We start from the raw sequence: 20,624 nt of genomic DNA, 5'->3' as shown, positions 1-20,624 counted from the left end.
AAAGTATACACTTAACATACCCAAGGCATAGAAGACTTCTTTAGAAGTGTGGAAGGTAGCAGATACTGGGATTCTATTGTCTAATATAATGAGTGAGTCTCAGAAAAAGAGTACAGAAGCTATAAAAAATGATAAAGCTTAATGCAATCTTGTAGGAAGACAAACACACATTACACAGTCCAAATTATTTTTTCTTTTCTCTGAATAGCTCTATATTTCATCTATTGATTTACAGATGTACCTTTAAATATGTTTCCTATTGCTTATTGAAAATTTCCAAACTTTTTTCCAAAGTTCACCTAATGGAGAATTTTGCAGTTTATAAATTCACATTTACTGTGCTATAAACAAATAAAATGAAAAATAAAGGAAAGAAAACCCTAAAAAATTCTTGTTTTTAAAGCAAAAGGAAAGGGAAAAGGAAAAGAAAATGCATTTACTGTTTGAAGATATTTCACAAAGTAGGTGCTCCAAAACAACTCAGCTTCTTGTTTTAAAGTAATAAGATAAAGACATTTAAATTAAAGGTTTAGGAATAAAATAAATATTTAGGACCATGACATTAAGCTCCAGAATTACTGGTTTCTGTTAATTAGTTTCCTTCAGTTGCTATCTTTAGAGTGTTGTATTGGAAATGCGTGATTTTAATTAAGACACAAGACCTTTCTGGAGATATTATTTCTAGGTAAGCAGTAAAATTCATAGTAAGTGGACCACACATTCCAAATTGATTTGAGGATGTCATTACCTTTGATAGTTATTTTCTTTCCTCATCCTCAAGGCTAACAAATTCACCTTGGAATTAAATTATCAATATAATAAAACAAGTTGCCGTAATTTTATTGCCATAAAATTGTTATTCAGTAAAATATGGGGTTTATTCTAGAAAGCCTATTGCTTTCTATTTGGTTCCACACTGACAAGTGTGCATCTTTTCCATTTTGTTTCTCTTGCTAGGCAGTTTGAGCTAATAGTGTAAAACCTGCGAACTAGTGACGTAAAAACCTGATTTATTGGAATATCTCTTGATTTCAGTGAAGCTGGTAGAGATTTTGATTTTCAGGTGAAGATTGGAATGTAATCATCAGCTGGAATGGAGGAGCAGAAACTGAAAAGGTAAAACTTGCATTATTATAGACAAAAGTCTTTCAGCCTGAGTGTAAAGTTGAATCAGAACTTTTAGCTCAAAGAAAAAAAAAATCCTGTGTGTCTTGGAAAAAGAAGGCTGATGTGAAGAGGACTGGAATCAGCTTTTTTAAAGGAGCTGTTCTTTGGACTTTAACAAGATAAACACTGTGATTATCAGAAACTATGTCAAAGTGGAGAGATGTCCAATGGAACAAGAAAAAGTATTTACCATTAGTTTCTCTGACACATTTTTGGTATGAAGTGCACAAAACCATGATTGATAAGAGTGGTTTGGGAAATTTTAAATGACTCATTATAGAGAATCAAGTTGACAAAAGAGCAGCATATAGAGGTGTCCTTAGCTTCTAACAACCAACCTCAGTAATGGTTTTGGATGACTGCAAGGCCAGATAAATAAGTAAGTACTAATAATAATGTTTAACCAGATGGTCTTTTGAGAAAGTTATGCTAGTAGAGTTTGGCCCACAAATTTGGTTTTGCTCTTGTTGATATATTGAATTATTCTGCTGCTGAAATATATCTTTGTGACTCCCACAGTGCTAGCCTTTCCATACTCTTCTTTCATCAGGTTGAAAGTTTGAAACTGTGGTGATGACAAGGATTTTCAAAGGCTGAGAGGAGGTGGCTGGTTCTTCAAAGCCAATGGTACCTGGATACATGCCTTTCTTAGGTTCCTGGTATAGATTGCCCTTGTTTTGCAATGAAATGTTGCATCACAATTCCTTATCAGTTGGTCTAGGAGGGGCAGGTTTATGGATGCATGGAAGGTTAGATGGATATATGTGCTGGAGTGGGATGTCAGCAGCTAATGGAACTGCACTGTGGTGGGCATAGTCTGGTCGTGGCACTGGATCTGATGTGTCACTAACACAAGATCACAGAGAGCCTGAGCTGGGGTAACTCTGCCCAGAGACAGTAACTCCTCTACGTTTAGTGGAATTGTGAATAATCCATGCATGTTTTTGTGTAATGTTACATGCTATATGGGTGTTTTCGGAACTCTTTTGACACTGATTCCAGAAATTAAAAATGCCATAAGGAAGCAGCTGATACACTTTTTTGGGATTAAATAGGTCATACACCATTAAGTTATTTTAGCCCAAAATTAATGAAAATTATTTCTTGGTCAAATTCAAGGTATTGATTCAAATTCTTCAAATTCTTGGTCAAATTCAATTTCTCTAGTTTGTTTAGGGTTTTTTTGCCTCCCTTGGTAGAATTTTATGACTAACAGGAAATTATTGTCTATTGAAAGAACAGATAATTGCAGTAATTGCAGTGCATAAAACATATTTCTATTTAATTTAAGAAAGGGGTTTGAAATTTTATCAGTACATTAAAAAAACCAGCAAAAATATTCCAGACTAATTACTCATATATCTTTATACTTTTGTTCATTTTAATGATGCAGAACTCTGGAGGTCAATTCCTATCCTGATATACACTACAACTTGCCTCTGCAAATGAAGATAAATAATTGAAAACCATATAAAGTAAAATCACTGTTCATATAGACTGTCTATTTCTCATATCTAGGAACTAAGGAAATCATCACTCAGAGCAACTTTCAAGAAATGTGAGATGAAAGAGAAGATTTACATATGTGAAAGATCTCTCCTGTTTTTTCTTTATAGTCTCCCTTAAACACACTAGAATAATATGAATAAAATATATTTTAAATGTCTAACTAACCCTGATTTTTTCCTATTTCCAGTATATTTCCTTGAACTACCAAATAACAACCAAAACATTAGAGGCCTGATTCACTCATTTGTAGATGATCTATGAGGCAATCTGTAAGTCCTCACACATTTTTTTCTCAGTCAACACTATAAACAACTCAATTTTTTTGAATATACTTCACAAATAATATATTCAGGTTTGATTTATTTTATGAAGGTTTTATGGAAGCAAACCATACCTAGGAGGTACAAGAAAAAGTAGGAATTATACAAAAGTAACTGAGTCATCACTTTTTACACCACTCTAATTCCTTACTTTAATAAAGAAATTAAATTACAAGAGAATTTATTGTATTGTTCTTATAAGTTCAGTTCACTGAATTTTCTACTGATCTATAGATAGTACTGCAACCATGAGGACAAAAATCCCATTGCAATACCTATTATTTATCCAAAGTCAGAGCTTGTGATGGGCCTCTTTATATTTTGTTATCCTTCTTTCCATGTCCAGACATAGAATCCAGTCATAACCTGTATGCTTCTACCTGCTAAGCATAAAATTGTTTCATAGCAGAAGTCAGCCATAAAGTATCTCAAAGTATACTTACACTGCTTCTGCCAAGACTGCAGGTTTTATACACTCACTTTCAATATTTTCCCAGTACTCCTTCCTTGGCCAAATAAGATTCTGTAGCTCTGATTTTAGGAAGAGGTGGGACCATTGTATGTGGATATGTTTGTGTTTGAATTGAGGAATAAAATAGTGGTATTTTCATTCAGAAAATTGAATTACAGAAAATACCTCTTCTGTGTTATTTTGTTGGAAGCAATGGGCTGGGCCAGTGGTATTTCAGCCCTTGGTGTGACAAGTAACTGATATCCCTGAAGTGTCAATAAAATCTCAGAAAAATGCCAGGATATAATACTATAAGCTAACAGGCACATTTGGGGATTTAACTCAAAATTTAATTTGTCTGCTGAAGAAAAGCACTCTGCCCTCTGACACAGTGAATTTCGAGGCTTCTCAGAAAGTCAGTAAATGCTTAATGGGTACAGAAAGTTCTCCTAGGAGTGACTCTTAAGCAGTGAGTTATTCCAACTCTCTGCATCTACATCAGATCCATTCCTAATCTGCTCCTAGATTTGTGTAGCCTACTAAAAGTAGTAGCAGCAGAAGGAACCAAAGAAACTTGAGACTCTTGGGAAGGAAGGGGAAAGGGCAGAGAAGATAAAGTCACAAATTCAAACCCAAAAGGACTGAGGGATAATAAGCCCTGGAGACTTAAAAGTGGGTTTTCTCATTCCTATTCTTATTTATGTTGAAATCAGCAATGTCAGATGCTAGATGGATACACTTCTCCTTGTCTATAAAGTTGTAATTAGTAATTAGTTGTAACTCAGGCAGATTCCTCTTAACACCTTCTTCAAATATTGGCTTCAAGTTTCTCAAGTTCAAAGATGCTGTCTTGTTCTCCTAAGCAAAGAAAGAAGCAGACATTTGTAAGAGGAACAGCTTGTAAATTCCCAAGGAATTGCTGGGCACCATAATACTATCAAGAAATTAGTAGAAGTCAACTTTGGCATTCAGTCAGATGCTTTTTACTTTGAGAGCTGGCTTTGCACAAGCCTTAGGGAATCACAAATGTCAGGACTGGGCTATAGTATAGCTTTCTTGCCTTTTTAAACAGTGTCCTGCATTAACCTGTCTGGCACATCTGGTGAATTTCAGAAGCACGAGTAAAAAGGCAACTCTACGTAGGAAAAATGTGAGAAAGAAATTCAGAAGCACCATCCTTCTTTTCACAGACAGAGAATATCACCAGAGCACAGTTGGTATTTTTCCTTATTGAGAACATGCAGCAGCTTAGTTTCACCAAGGCTAATTGATTTTCACAGCTGGTGCATGAAAGGCTAAAGATGATATGAAATTTGAAAAGGACCCTTGTCTGGCCCCTGAAGCTTCTGGTATCTGTAGAGACAACAGAAAATCTTTGGAACTGGAATTACTAATATATCTAAGAATAATATCAGGTCCCTGGGATATTTAAGATATGCAGCGATCTCTCCATATTGCAGGTATTAACAAGAAGCCATATCCTTTCTCTTAAGAAAATCTCACACATCTCTCATTTATTTAATTTCATTTTACCATCAAAAGGTTAAATGGTTCCATGTCACATGTGACATGGTTATCTACAGAAGGCAACATCTTACTGAATAAGCATGTCTCATTATTCATTACACGCAAAACTGATCATGCAGCTGAGAGAAATCTGCTATGGTTGATCAAAGGAAGGGCTTGTCTGAAAAATAGAAAAGTTCACTGTGGACGGGATTAATCAAGTGTTGCTGTAAAAGTCACCCTTTCATAGCACTTAACCTTATTCAGGATATCAAATTTCTTCATGTGTGGCCAGTCTTCCTCACAACTGATAAACAAATCCATGGGATGCACACATTTGGACTGCTGAGGTTTAAGCACATACCCCAATCTCTTCCTGAATGCTGAAGCTTTTTGGTTGCTTTTAGATGCTTAAAATCAACTAACTTGATCCATGTGGTGTCAGCATTCAATTCTAATGAGAATAAATATCTTGTACCTGTTTATTTATAAAAAAGGAAGGGCAGATCTCAAACTGCCAAAATGTCTCCAGCTTGTAGCTACACCATGGCTTAGCATGAGGACCATATTTTAGCAAAGTCTCACCTGCTCTTTTTGATTGATTAATAAATAAATCATAATGAATCTTACCCTTTCCCTCCTGGTAATTCATTACTATGTATCAACATGAAGCATTTCCTACTTTGAAAATTGCTTTCCATAACAATTTAATATGTTAATTAATACACATATTTCATGAAAACATCTAAGTCAAGGAAATTCATATAGTTGTTACAAGCTGCTTATTGAAATCATTCATAAGGGTAGTTGATAATTTTGGATGACCATATATTTTAGAAAGACTGTTAGGAAGACTTTTCTATGAAATCCACTGCTGTATTAGTGTACACACCCCCATCCCATCCCATTCTAGCACCATAAGTTGAATTTTGAAGTCAGTGAGAAAGCTCTATAAGATGTGATATTTGCACATTGATATTTTGACACTGTAAAGAAAGATACAAAGTCTAAGAGCAGCTTAGAATAAAAAAATATATAAAACTTCTAAATGTAATATGAATGAGATCTTAATAAAATTGCATTATGACATACAAAGGATCCCTATTAATAGATATCAATGTTTAGGCAAAAGTTTTTAAATGTCCAGTAACCAAAATGTGCCATTTTGTCATAGAAATATAGCATGAATTGTCCATACAGGCACTTTCTAAATATTTTGCTACTGAGTTGTAGAATTCCAGATAGTTTTTTACTAATCACTTCTTTCTTTCACTTTTTAGGCAAATATAGCTGAACCTCACCTGTGAGGGGCACTTCATAGCTGGCTTTTTTCCTCCTAGAAAAAAAAATCAGATACAGCTTGATGTTGGCAGTGTCCGGAATTTTGAGCATGACATTAAAATTTAGCCTTACACCTCCCAGGGCCCAGACTAAATGTGTGAGATCAACTTTGTGCCATCTGGGGAGTCATCTGGTCCAGTACTGAAAGGTGTTTCAGCTGAAATTGAAGAGCCTAATTATCATACCTAAGACACAATTTACAATAAAAATGGCTTGAGGGAATTTGAGTTGATCATTTGGCTGGCACCTTTTTAATAAGGAATGCTGTATTCAGCTTGTGCTTCCCCAAGTTCATCTGACTCAAGTTTGAAGTCTAGTAAAGACAAGTTAGATACTGATATATCATATCAGGGATCAGAAAAAAAAATTATATCTTGCTGCTATGGGGGTGGAGGGGAAAGCCTCATAAGCTCATTTTGATTAAAGGGAGTGAGATAGTAAGAGAATAATCTTGTTGGAGGGAAATATTTTTTGTACTGGCAAATAAATGAAACCTTTTCTTCTTTCTCTGAGACAGTGTCAGGTTGAGAGGCCAGGTAAAATCTCATATGCAAAGCAGCAGTGAAGTTACATTTTTAACAAGGTTTCTGAGGCTGAATCGGGTGGGAAAGGTGAATTTGAGATTGAAAATTTTTTGAGACTGTAAGACTTGGAATAACAAATGACTGACTTCCTCTTTTCAACAAAGTTGTGCTTTTTTCTCACACTCCATTTCCTTGCAGCTAATAAACTCTAATGAAATAACAGTGTCTTTATATTCCTGTGTTGTACAAATGTCCTTTCTCACTTTGTCTTCTCTTGAGGCTAATTTGTCTCTGTGATTATAGGATTATAAGAAAGTTACACTCACAATTGTTTCATCCCTTTCATTTCTCTTTCCCTTCCTTTGATCAACTATAGCAGACTTCTCTCAGCTGCATGATCTGTTTTGCCTGTCTGTGATGAGAACAGTTTTTTAATTGGCACCTAAGAAAAGATATCACAGAGACAATATAAAAAAGGGTTAGAGGAGTTTAGACTGTCTCAGTTGAAATGTCAGACAGACAAGTTAATCAAAAGCACACAAAATGAAAGACCATTGACCCTTTGAGTACTAATAAATAGGTTTGCACTTTTGATTCTTTGTTTCTCCCTTCCATCCCCTAAAGAGACTGTAGGTAGAGATGCTTCCTTGAAAGCGGATCATGGCTGTCTAATGAGGCAATTTCTCCTTTCAGACTAATCCACGTTAGCTAAGTAGATTTTGAGGGATAATAATGCCTGCAGAAATAAAAATACATTGAATATTACTTTTAAATATGGAGAGGAAAAAGGTGACCCACAATAGACACGTTCTGTCATTAGAATCCACCAGTGGTGGCAGTTTTACACCTGCAGCTAATGCACATCTGAGTTTGGCGACACGTGATCTCACATGAAGGCACACACCTCTACAGAAATGTGAACCTTGTTACAGCAGGACTTGGTTCAGGAGCATCAGGATAACCGAGACAGGCATTTTGACACTATAAATCTGAAACACACTGCAGTTATAAATATTCAACACAAGAAGGCTAAAGGACTGTTTACCATATAGGAGACACTGATTGAGCCAGATGAAGACTCAAGAGATCAAAATTATGAGATATAAATGAAATGTTGCATGATACTATGACATACTTTCAATGCTTGAACTTCTTTTTTGACTGACTGAAAACCCATTTTCCAATCAGTGCTCCTTGAGTTAACCTATTATGCTATTAGAACAGGGACAAAAATATTAATTCTCTTTCTCAGAACTACAGCTTCTTCATTTGCTTAGACTTAGAGGCAAGGTTTATACTACATTGAAAGAGCAATTCCATAGCAAACTGGGGACTTACATCAGTGTGTCTATCTCACAAGTATCCTGTGGATGGCCTGTGTAAGCCATTGTGTCTAGCAGTTAATGAAGATGTTGGAAATCTCAAGTGTGGAGCTCCACAGGCTCTAAGGAGTTGCCTTTATCTATGTTCCACTTTAACAGAAGCCATGCTCATACTTCTGCTTGTACTTTCTGTGTGAAAGGAACTGTGAGTTTAAAGTAATTTAATGGGTCTACCATTTAAAAAATTACTAATGGATAGTAATTCTGGGACAATTTATTTTACTTCAGTGTCAGGAGTCTGACAGTGTCAGATCAGTATGGAAAAGATTTCAGAGACTTACCAGCACTGCCAACTGGCAGAAATGGCAAAGTAGGAATTGAAGCAAAGTGCCCAGAAAGTTCCTATGACATGTATTTTCTAAGTTGGTGATTAGTTCTCAACTATTTTGCTATGTCTCTCTCAGCTCTCTCTGTCTGAGAACATAAAATATGATACTGCTGCTAAAAAATAAAAAAAATAGGAGCAGAAAGCTTTACCAGAGTGAAATTCCTCCAACATGTCACCTTCTACTTTACATTTACTAAATTACATGCAAGTACCTCATTTTAGCTCATCATAACTGACAGTGGAAGGATGAATCTTCAATAAATTCAGACCACATGGATTTCATGAAAAAGAGAAAGGTGTTCTTGAGCACATAGACCTGTAGCTCATATGTGTACATTCCTTTTATAAGTTTCCAGTCACCTTAACATCCCTTAATAACTGCAGATAATAATGAGATAATTGTGAAAATTAGGGGATACCACCCATACAAATAATATCCCAAAAGTGCAAATTCCCCCTATGGATTATATGAGTTGTTTGATGCTTCCTTCAAGCAGTGTAATTTCTGTTCTCTGCAATTCTATAGTTTGTATTTTCTTCCTTCACATGTGGTCTGAGAATACCAAAAAAAAACCTTAATTGTTTTTTAGTGAGTCAAATTTAAGAATGGGTCACTGACTCAGGCAGAATGAGGAATTTGAAGAAAACAATTTGGTTCTTAGTTTCAAATTCATATTTCCCCTATACTCCATATAACATCCAAATTGAGAATCCAATAACATCCAAACTGAGTTTAGGACAGTAAAGTTTTTTACATAATTTATCAGGTGAAGAGGATCACTGCCATTCTGGTGTGCCCTCATGCAAGAAATGAAAACTTACACTCTTTTAAGCACCATATCTGAATTTGGATTGATTTAATGGAATCAAATGTGATATAATTTATATGGTGAAGCAAATTGCAGTAAGAAAATCAAACAGCATAAAAGCAGAGAGAGAGCTAATCCCTGCTGCTGTAATTAAGAGAGCACTATATTATAATCATAAACATCTCTTTAAATAGTTATGTCAGGTCATTAGGAGGGCACCTGAGTTTGTTGCAACGTGTCCTCACAAGGCAGATGGGACCTTGTCAATCTGGCAAAAATCCAATGAAATCTGCTGGTAGTCATTATTGCATCCTCCACATTGCTACTGCTAGCTCACCTTCAGCTAGGAAGATAGCATTAGACAGATGGTAATTAATTCTGGACAGGTCAAAAGGAATTACTGTGAAAAGAAGAGAGAAGTGGTCTGGACATCAGGGCTCCTGGTGTAAGTTTATCACTGAATCATAGCAAGGATCAGCCATATGTAAGCTATACAGGGTACAACCCACTTGAAGCTCTATACTTTCACAGTAGTAATAATTACTTATACACCAATAGTACAGTTTATTAAAAAGAATGCTTTGTAATCCTTGGAAAGTAAAAAAAAAAACAAAACAAAACAAAAAATATGAACATAGCTATAGTAACAACTAGCAAAAAAAATATGAACAGTGTCATCAAATTACTACAGTTTATAATTTGCACAATGACCCAAACTGTGAAAAGGGACGTACTTAAGGTTTTCACTTCTTTGGGAAGTTTATCTTATCTAAATCTATCCAGCTGTGGTGTCTGTGAGAGGGGAAAAAGTGTATTCTCAGCATGAGTTATACACAATGTCAAATTTTACTAAAGACCAGGAAAAATGTTATTCTTACAAGATTCATATGCTCAGTTAAAGACTACAGGGAAACTTTCAATTTTTCTTGACCTGATTGCATGTTTGTAGGGAAAACTATAAACTCTTTAATCTGCACTTGGATTTTATTTCAAACTAACCAACTCAAGGATACACATTTTTATAACTGATGGTAAGGCTTTTGATTGCATGAAGTACAAGAAAGTGTTGCAAATGTTTCCACCAAGAGAGTGATTTTTGGAGTCAGGTCTTTGGCAAACCAAAAGTATGCAAAACCATAGTAAGAGTTCTGCAGATAGATCAGAGTTATATTACACAGTAAAACACAATATTTTCAGTTGCAGTTATTCACTGGAGCATGCATTGAAACTTAGATTTAACACTCACCCATAAAACAATAACAAGATAAAAAAGTAGTCTCGTCTGGCATTGCAATTTCTAATAATAGTCTTATCATGAACATATGCATATAATGGTAAGCTACAGGGCAATCATTTATTCCAATTTTATTGTTCAACTAGTTACTATGGTACTAGACTGATTAGACCTAAAGATAACACTACTACTTCTTTAGACAAATAAAAGCCTAAGCTGAAACTAGTAAGAAAAATAGGAAAGCAAATTAGAGTAGAAAAATCAGATCAGTGTAAACAAAAGTGTGGTTTCAAAGTTTTATTAGTTAGGACATTCTTTTTAGGAAGTCACACAGTCTAAATGACTAAATGCATGATTGTTAACAGCAGGCATTTGGGCTCTCTTTAACACAAACTCTCAGGGCTACCTAGACTGCAAAACTGCAGAGCTCAGCAAAGCTGTGCATTTAGGGCATAGAAATGTGTATTCCTTCCCTTGGGACACCACCTCCTGGCCCTATAGCAAGAAAGACAAAAGCCTGACAAATTCATATGTGACAACTGCAAGACATCAGTGATCATATTTGGCAGCCTGAAGTGGGAATATTTGAGTTACTTTAACTGCTAGCAGGATTTCAAGCAAATTACACCAAGCTGCTTTGCATAAACAAAGAAAATTGCTGACAATAGCAGGAAGAGGAGGAACATGCCCCTTTATTTTCCTCTACCATAGACTATTCCTAAAACCACTATATTTTTTTCTTTTCACTTTACAAAATGAGATAATAATTTAAAAAAAAAGCAAACAGATGCACAAAATAATCTGTAGTCTATATTATCTATTTCAGACAAAAATCTGAACTTTTCTCTATTCTTTTTTTATGCTATTGAGAAATTCTGCATAGTATTGGCTGTTGACTGTTCAGTCAGCCTTTACTGACATCAATCAGTTTATCCTTGCTCCTTCAAGGCTTGATCAAAGAGCATAATTATACTATTTCTGAGTGTTTTGAAGTTTCCCTTTGCTTAAGTATGCTCAACAGCATAAAAGTTGATGCTAGATATATTAAAACATGATAAAGTGATCTGCAAATACACTATAAGCCTAGTTTTTTTTTTCCTTGCTACGAGTGCCTTAAGTGCTTGAGTGCCCTGAGTGATCACATTTAACAAACTATGTATATTTTTATATATATATATATATATATATGTATATGTGTGATATGTGTGTATATCATGTTGTAACTTCAACATGTAAAAAAATTCAGTTAAATTATTCAAAACTACAGTGGCACATGGAATCTTCCAATGAACTGTAGGATCTTATAAGGTCTTTATTCAGTGAACATTTTCCTTAGAATAAATAGAATTATTCTTCATCTATGTTTTCTTGCTGAGATGTAGACATATTAAAAGAGCTGTCTGAGATCAAACAATGTACATAGACTGGAGGAGACAGTATAACTGGAGGATTCAGGCATGTATTTTAACATTATCTGTCTTTTCACAAAGTGGACAGGGAAAGTGTACTTACAGTTGTTTACAACACTTTCTTCTTTAGCTTTCATATATAAGATCACATAGAAAGCTTCCAGAATAAATTTCCTGTGTTGGAAATTAGGGCTGTCATTTATCATTTTAATTAATCAGTGGTAAAAGATGGCTTCTTCTCCATAAATCATGACAATACATTCATGGGGTTTAATTTTTTTATCTATCTGAAGTTCATAGAACAGCTCTGGATTATGTGGGAGGTATTTTTTGTTTTTCTTTGCATGTGATGCATAATGGCATATGAAATATATGTCATAATGACTGTTCTGTTTTTATTCATTATTATAACCATGGGAAAGGGGACAAGTTGACTTGGTTATGCTATAGAGAATTACATTCCTGATTTATTCCATGTTTAGTTTTAGCTAATTCATCTGTTCCCCACATTTATTTCAAGTATTCAAAGCTATGCTTCTTCATTTTAATTTTGTACTATATTCCTCTATTCTTCTTCCAGTAATGGAATGCAGATCACAAAGGATGTGGATGTACCAACATGTCACCAAGGGTTTGCAGTGTAAGTACTGTCCTTACAGGGGAGCCTCAATGTGATGTTTTCAAAGGTGATATTTTCAGAAGAGAAATATGGCAGTATTTGTACATGGTAATATTCAAATTAAGAAACCATGGAGGAACAAAAACAGACAAATTTTTGTTGCTCTTGGAGTTCAGAACATTGCATTCAGCATTCTGCTGCCTCTTAGCTTGAGTGAGCAGGTTTCTTTGTATGCCGTCTGACAATAGTATTTTTAGCAAATTTTCTTTTCAGATGTCTCTTTAAAGAAGATGCTGTGAAGATGAGGCTACAATTTCTCTTATTTCTGTAAGTGCTCTGTTTCCCTACTCTACTTGAATCCCTGCTTCTTTCTTTCCTTTTAACTCTTCTTGAATTAGCTTTCACAAAGTATTTGTCAAGACTCATTCATTAAGATCCATCAAGTATTAGAGGTCCAACAAGGTATATCTGAAGCTTGTAGTGCAGTCATAGCAGAGCAGAGCAAGCCTCAGGTGAGCAGAAGAGTCTGGGCTTGTTGATGAAGACAATGGGACAGTCCAAGTGACAAAACTGATGGAAGAACCTGCGATGTAAGCAAGACAGATCATATCCTACTAAAGCAACAGGAAGAAAATATGGCTAAGCATTTTTCTGCTTTTGTTTTCCTTATGAATTTTACTCCTGATGAACAAAACACCTGAAACTGATTTCAATATTGTCTGCTCTTGAGAATTCACTTTTGCAAATGTGTATTGGTTTAGATCTGTGCATCTCTCAGGTAAGAATGATTTTTATAGTTATACTTCAGACCCTGAATAGAAGTTGTTTCAGAATTTTTGTATCATCAATTTTAAAAGCATATCTGAAACACAAAACGGGGTAAAATGGGGGGTATATTGGGTGCTGATTTTGAGTACCTTTTTACAATGCCATATTAGCTAGTCTGATATCTTTCTGCTAAACTATATATGCTCTTAAACAAGTATTATTCAGAGTTCTGGATTTATATTTCCCATTTAAATACACTCAACTACAGTTACATTCTGTTAATAAGGCATGGAAACATTCAATGTACATATTATGTGTGCATCAGTGATGGAAGGATAGTGGGTCAAACCACCTCAACATTTCTTAATCATGCTGACAAAGCTGCACAAATCCTATGGGGGAGTTTTCCCAAGGAGAGAAACAGAGTTTTTAGATAATAACAAAATAAGCCATCAATGTTCAAGACAGTGCATCATATGTCCCAAAAATTTTTTTAAAAAATAAAACAAATAAAGATGTTTATGATCAGTTTTCCACTTTTTGAGCTGAACTTGCAATCTGAAAGAATGACAGAACCACAGGATTAACCTCCCATAACTAACAATCAAATCTATTAATTTTTCAAGCTAAAGAATAAATATTAAGCAAAAGCGTCCTCAATTATATAAGAATTTCCCCATGGTGGAGTCTACTAGATTGTGAAATAGTTTCTGAAAGGAAATTGTGGAATCCTAATAGCTGTCAATAGTTTAAACTGTAGGAAAACAAACTTTCACTGTTTAAGAAGGATGGAAAATCAGTTTAAACATAGTTTCTAGACTCTATATGTAGTAATGGGGGAGAGAGTCTATGTCCTACTGCTGTGACTAATTGACTTGCAAGCTTGAAAATTCAGTGTGCAAAAGGTGAGTAAACAAGGTAAACAGCAGCAAAGGCAAATTTGGATATTTAATAATGCATGTTTATTTAGCATAAATATTTCATAGCAGATAGCTGCAGACAGACAAAAAAATGAAAGTGTATATTAGGCACAACACTGAAGGTGCAAAATCTCCTAAAGTACAACAGTGGTCTTTAACTGACAATCCTACTTCACTTAACAAAGCATTCAATGTTCTTCTGTTTCTTCTTCTTCCCCTTTCCCCATTCTTTATATTCCCTGGATATTTAATGCCTTACATAGTGGCTGGGTGAGCATATGTTCTTGGTTAGGGACAATTGTTTATGAAATTTTTCCAGGTTTCAGATTTCTCTGTGGCAAGCAGAACACCCAAGCCCCTGGCTGGTAGCAATTGGAGCCATTCAGAAGTATGTAAACATTAGAGTGAGGAATTTATGAGTCTACAGTTCAGCTGTATGGAACATTTCTCAACATGGATTTTTTTTCTTTTTTTTGTCTTTTGTAGATAGATTCCTTGACTTCAAACACAGCTGAGAAGTACCTTAGTGTAGATAGAAAGGAACAACATCTGGAAATAATAACTACTTAACCATTAGCCTAATGCCTATACAAGCGCTAAGATAATATTCATGTTTAAATTCAGAAATCATTTCAAATGAATCACCCACATCTTTCTGGGCAAAGCAAATAAATAGGATAAAGGTGGAAGGAGATAAAATTAGGGTACTCTAAGAGATCTTCCCAGTTGCTGACTGAATCTGTAAAAACATAAGAAAATGGAGATCAGTTAAAGATTTTCTGGAAATTAAGGCAGGCAATTGAAATTATATTAACAGCTAAATGATTACCCACAAAGAAAATGGCTTTATTTTTCCATGCAATGTAGCTTCTAGTATTGCAGAAGAATATGGGTCATTTTCCCATGACTATATGGTCACAATCATTTATTAATGAAAAATGTCTTATTCTGAATGGTGGGAGAAAAAGGCCCATGATCAAAGTTCCTTTCAGCCTTCCCTACCACTTCCCTGTTGCTGAATGTAGTGAATATTTTAAACTCATCTAAGTGGCTTAATGACACAGAAAACAGCATTTGAGAGCATGCATAAGTATATATATAAGATATAGATGTTTTGTCATCATCCCTGAGAGAAAAATAATTCTCAGAACTGCACATGTAAACCAATAGTAACTGCAGAGAATAAGACAGTCAGCTTCATCATTTCATTCCTCAGTGATAAGATAAAAAATTGTGAAAAAGATCAATCACTGATTTCAATGATGTTGGTCTCAATATGAAAAATAATCAGCAATACTTTGGCTCATATGGCTTTGGGCCTTTATCATTTAGTTGTAACATTTTGGTATAGCTCTGGGTTAAAGAGAATATCTCTCATATGTTATTGTATTTAATGTGCTTATTGCTGTCATTCTTTCATTCTACAGTTTCCTGTAGACTAAAGCCTTTCCTGTTCTTCGTCTTGTTTCCTGAAATGTATACTGAGAAATGGAGAGGGAAAAACATCGATGTACTTAACACATATTCCTCAAAATCACTGGATAATAGGTTCAAGGTGTTGTCATACCTTGCACATGCAATGTGCCTGAAAAAGTCAAAACATGGAGTTATTAATTTCCTTAATATCCCAATGCAGACCAAAGGCTAATATACATAAAGAAACTTCTCAGTGTAAATAAAAAAAACATAAAAGTGCATGATAAGGACAGAAGACAAATATTTGTTTTACTGTAAAAAATCAATACAAAGTTTTAAATTCTAAATTCTGAACAAGATAAAAAAAAAAAAAAGTTTTTGTCAAGGTGCAGGGTTTTTTCAGAGTAACATTTTAAGGAAGTTTAAAACTAGTGCCAAATAATTTATAGGTGCTCATTGGGCAACATTTGATTTACAGTTCAAACAAAGAGTATGTTGCTAATGAGAATTTATTGTGGTCATATTTTAAACCAAGACAGAACTGAAAAAAAAATCAAAGAAGAAAACATATGTTCTCAGAGATTTGCAATTCTAAAAACAGTTATAATCATCCCTTTCCATTTGGGAAGATAGTGGCAATATCCATGAAATATCTCCTCGCCTTCAGTAGGTCTGCAGGAAATTTTCACTGTGGCAGCAGAGATTCATCTGATGCTGAATCTCCAAAACTGTCTAAAGGTCTCCGTCTGTTTTTTTTTTCTAATGTGGAGTTTTGTGGAAATTTGTTGAGATGTACATAAATGCTGCTATGAAATTTGTTCAGCAGAAAGGCTTGGAAACTGTCACCCTCCATTAATTCAATTGATTATTTACTTGCCCAGCTACAGCAGGGGTAAGGTGAGAGGCCTGTCTATGTGTATCCATGTCACCCAAGACTGCAGAATAATAATTTGCTCTAGGCTGAAATTTGGCATGGCATTTAATGCCCACTTTTCTTTTTTCTCAAGTTTTGAAAAGTCCTTATTGTCTGTTGACATTTCTTCTTCTTTCTTTCTAAATAAACATGCAAATTAACAAAAATTCCAAACCAAACCCCACAGATCTAAAAAGTAAATTACTCCAGATGTTGGTTGGGGCAATTTGCACCAAAAAACCATTCTGTTCTGGTGTTTTCTTTTTCAAATGTTAGGGACTTTCTTTTCTTTGGGAAATTGTAGAGGCATGTGAGCAACATGGATTAAATTATGTTAATATTTTAACTTTCATATTGACTGTACTTTAGCAAGCAATAATTCCATGCAAGGGAACCTGAGATAAGACACAGCTTAGCTCAATGTACAACAGTGCCATAATTAGAATTTGGGAAATGTTTCCTAATATGTGAGTGGAAAATCATTTGAAATATCTGTATTTTAACCCCTGGACAAGAGAAGTATATCTAAGTATGAATTAACCCTCTCTCTAGACCAATCTAATGAACTGTTAACATCCTGTTAGCATCTTCTGGTCCTGAACGATTAACTGAAATGTTTGAAGTGTCACTGACCACTTATGTTTTTGAAACCCTTTTGTGAGGTTATTTTGAGATATGTCCTATGTGTTTGTCCATGTACAGTCTCAGAAGTGTGTTAAAATAAAACACAAAAAAAAAAAAAATCAGTGCCTTGCATATTTTTTTGCAAAAAAGATGTTCAATCACCTGGACCCTCCTCCATCTTTGAAAATATTCCTGGGTCAGAAATGTATCATTTAAGCTCAGTGGAATTTTATGATAAGTGCAGGAAGGCACAGTATCAGTAGTCCCAGTAGAAATTCATGTGGGGAAAAAAAAAAAAAGAGGAAAAAAAAAAGAACATTTTCTTTCTTGTATGGCCTGCCTTACTTTGGTATGAAGAAATAGTCCCTAAACATTTTAATGAAGATGAATAGTGATGTTTACAAAATACATATGTATCTGGGAGTTGCTAATATTTCTGAAAACAGACTCTGCAGAACCTGTGCACACAATTTAGGAACAAACGCAGAAACCTATTTATTTGTGTTTCCTTATTAGTTTTGGGATGGAGAAGGAGACATGTCTATGTTATTAATGAGATGAAAGAAGGATAACTGAGGTATGCCAGAAGAATTGCTATAATTAACAAATTCCTAACCATTGAAACAACAATACCATTAATAGGAAAAAAAAAAAAATAATCATTCACTGACTCTGCAAGAGAACTGTGGTTCAAGGAAACTTTATCCTCAGTCAGGAAGCCTTAGCTTTGTCTGAGTTGATGTGTTTGGTCCTAGGTTATTTTGTGACATGGAACTGAGGAAACAATATATTAACATGCTATTTAATTGTTATGCTTTTCATTCCCTCCAAATCCAAACTAACTGAGGCTCAAGCAATTTTCTTGGCATTGAACATCCCTGAAAACAGTAAAATACATTTCTCTCCATTAAATAAGAAGAAAATATGTAACTGCCCAAATTTCTAAGTGAGAATCAGAATTGAAATAGCGCCTCATCATAACTACAGACAGATGTCTGCTTAAGTGTGTCTTTGTAAGTCTCTAAGGTATAATTATCATAAGTTTATTATCTGTCTATATGAATACTTAAGAGAACAAAGTACTATTAGATTGTCTCTTCTCAAGAACTTAACCTAATGGAGCAGAAAATTATCTGACCTAGAGCACTATTAATGGGCATATCCTTTTTCTCTAAGGCTGCTCCTGAGCTTCTGAGGCCAAACCAAAAGAACCTTGTTGAGTTTACACTTGTTCCTTACACAGCACGACCTTCATTGACTTTAATGGGAGTTTTGCTTGATCTAATTCCCTGACACTTATGTGATGCAGAGGAGTAGATTGCAGAGGAGGTGTTAGTAATGGCCTTTAAAACTGTCAAGAGCCCAAAGAACAGTGATGCTATCTCAAGGAGGGCTTTTGTGCAGGAGTCATTTTATTTAGTGTTCTGTATGACTGTGAGTGCATGAACTCTCTCTCTTTCCAGTATGCACACAGAGAAACTCCTCAAAATGCTCTGTGTTTTCCTCCCTTTTGACGTGGTGTTTGCATCTATCTTCCCACTTGGTGTTTCTCCTCGTGATAGAAAACAAAATACTGTTGTCAGGTGAATCAAAATGCCTCCCTACAGCAGTGTCCTATCTTCTGGGCTGTACAGTTAGCTTTATGTCAGGACTTTATCTACTTGTGTAATCCCATAATGTTGACTATACATTCAGATTACAATTCAATGATAATAGTCACAGCTATTCAATTACTACAATTCAAGAGATAATATTACATTTTCAAATACAATTATTTTCAAATACAAGTACAAATTCTTTTACTAGATTAGCTAAAATTAGTAGTTACCTGAAAATTAGTAGTTACCTGAAAATTATATATAAATTATCTAACCAAGTTTTTCTTATATTCACAGTCATATGTCCGCCAAAAAAATAGAAATTGTAATTTGACTTGATTTGAGGGTGATGGAACCACTAAGAGGTGTGGGAAGGAGCTCTTCTTTTCCTCCAGGTTCTGTTAACACCCATGGAATAAACACTTTTTTCTCTTAGACAAAGGATTGCTCAGATAATATATTCTATTTCCTTAAGGTTTAATTATAAATCACTGGATAAAGTGTTTTTTGGATTTTGGTCCCTGTAATTTATATGTTTGCCTTACATTAAAATATTAATATTTCCAGAATTTGCAATATTTTTTATGAATTATTTTTCTTGTATCCACTGTATGTGTATGTGTCATTTTGTCTTTGTCATATGATAGACAACTGGGACTAATGAGTCAAAAATTTAAAAAATTGATATTTGCTATGAAAAGTAGCTTTAAAAAAAAATCCCCCAAACTTCACAAATAAAAAAAACCCCAAACACACCTGTTTGAGACAGAATTCTTTCTTTGCAAACAGTGTATTCTCCTAAGAAATGCTTGGAGCCTCTTTTATTTAGAACAGACAAAGCAGTGAAGTATTCTAAGCCTTAGTTGACCATTACAAAATGTATAACAGGTTATGATATAAAAGTTCTCTTCTTGATCCTATTTTCTCTAATACAGTAGATTATTTACATGTGTCCTTGCTGTCTTCAAACCACCTGGATGAAAATTAAGAAATTGATGACTTTTTGGGTTTATGTTTTGGTTTTGTTTTTGCTTTTGTTGTTGCTATTGTTACTGCTGGGTTTTTCTGTTTGTTTGTTTTTGTAAAAAGCTTTAGTCAATAGTTGAGATGGGCTGCAGTGAAGTTTCAGTGTGAGGCTGGGCTTCAATCAGCATTGTAAATTACCTGGATTGTTTCTCAGCAATGGCTTAAGTGTATTTTGCCAGCTGTACTGTTTAAACCTTTCCCTCTTCAGCTTTTCCTGAGTTTTCTTTTAAGCATTTTAACCTCTTCATGTGGGCTAGGAAATCACAGAAATCATTGTTTTATTGCCCTCCTTTGGATAAAAGCAAATCAAGAAGTGTGTGTAGGTTAGCTAAAGGAGTGGAAAGTTGATTTCTGCTAATACAAGAAGCCTGTACAACCCACATACAAAATTTCCAGTGGACTCTTGAAGATGGTCACATTTCAAACTCTTTAGTTGCTACAATAGAGTTTTAAATTAAATAAAAAAAAATGTAGAGAATGTTCTTGTTTGCCCTATTTTAATGGTGTGTCTAAGAGAAAAAAAAAAAAAATAGGATTATTTTATTATTGAAAAGAACAAAGACAACATAATTCAAGTGGAAATCATTGATGTTTTTCAAGTTTTACCTAGGATGATAGTGAAGGAGGCAATGGCATACTAGTAAAAGAAAACCTTTCCAGAGCTCAGCATGGCTGCAGGGATTTTATCTGCTCTGACATCTTTGATAATTTGACAGCTGCCTTTATTATTAAAAATGTCTAACATGTGTAAGTATAAGCT

At 34.7% G+C, this 20,624-nt stretch overlaps 1 long non-coding RNA gene across 1 annotated transcript; it reads right to left on the bottom strand.

The window, feature by feature from the left end:
• Positions 1-2,514: 2,514 nt before the first annotated feature.
• On the bottom strand, positions 2,515-7,453 carry LOC107205425. Its single transcript, XR_001521943.2, has 3 exons — positions 7,145-7,453; positions 6,255-6,289; positions 2,515-4,305 (listed from the first exon to the last, which is right to left on the bottom strand). It is a non-coding gene; the product is annotated as an uncharacterized LOC107205425 (long non-coding RNA).
• Positions 7,454-20,624: the final 13,171 nt, after the last annotated feature.

This window comes from Parus major, chromosome 5 (assembly GCF_001522545.3).
Source record: "Parus major isolate Abel chromosome 5, Parus_major1.1, whole genome shotgun sequence".
NCBI lineage: Eukaryota > Metazoa > Chordata > Aves > Passeriformes > Paridae > Parus > Parus major.
This window is presented reverse-complemented; position numbering and strand designations above follow the sequence as displayed.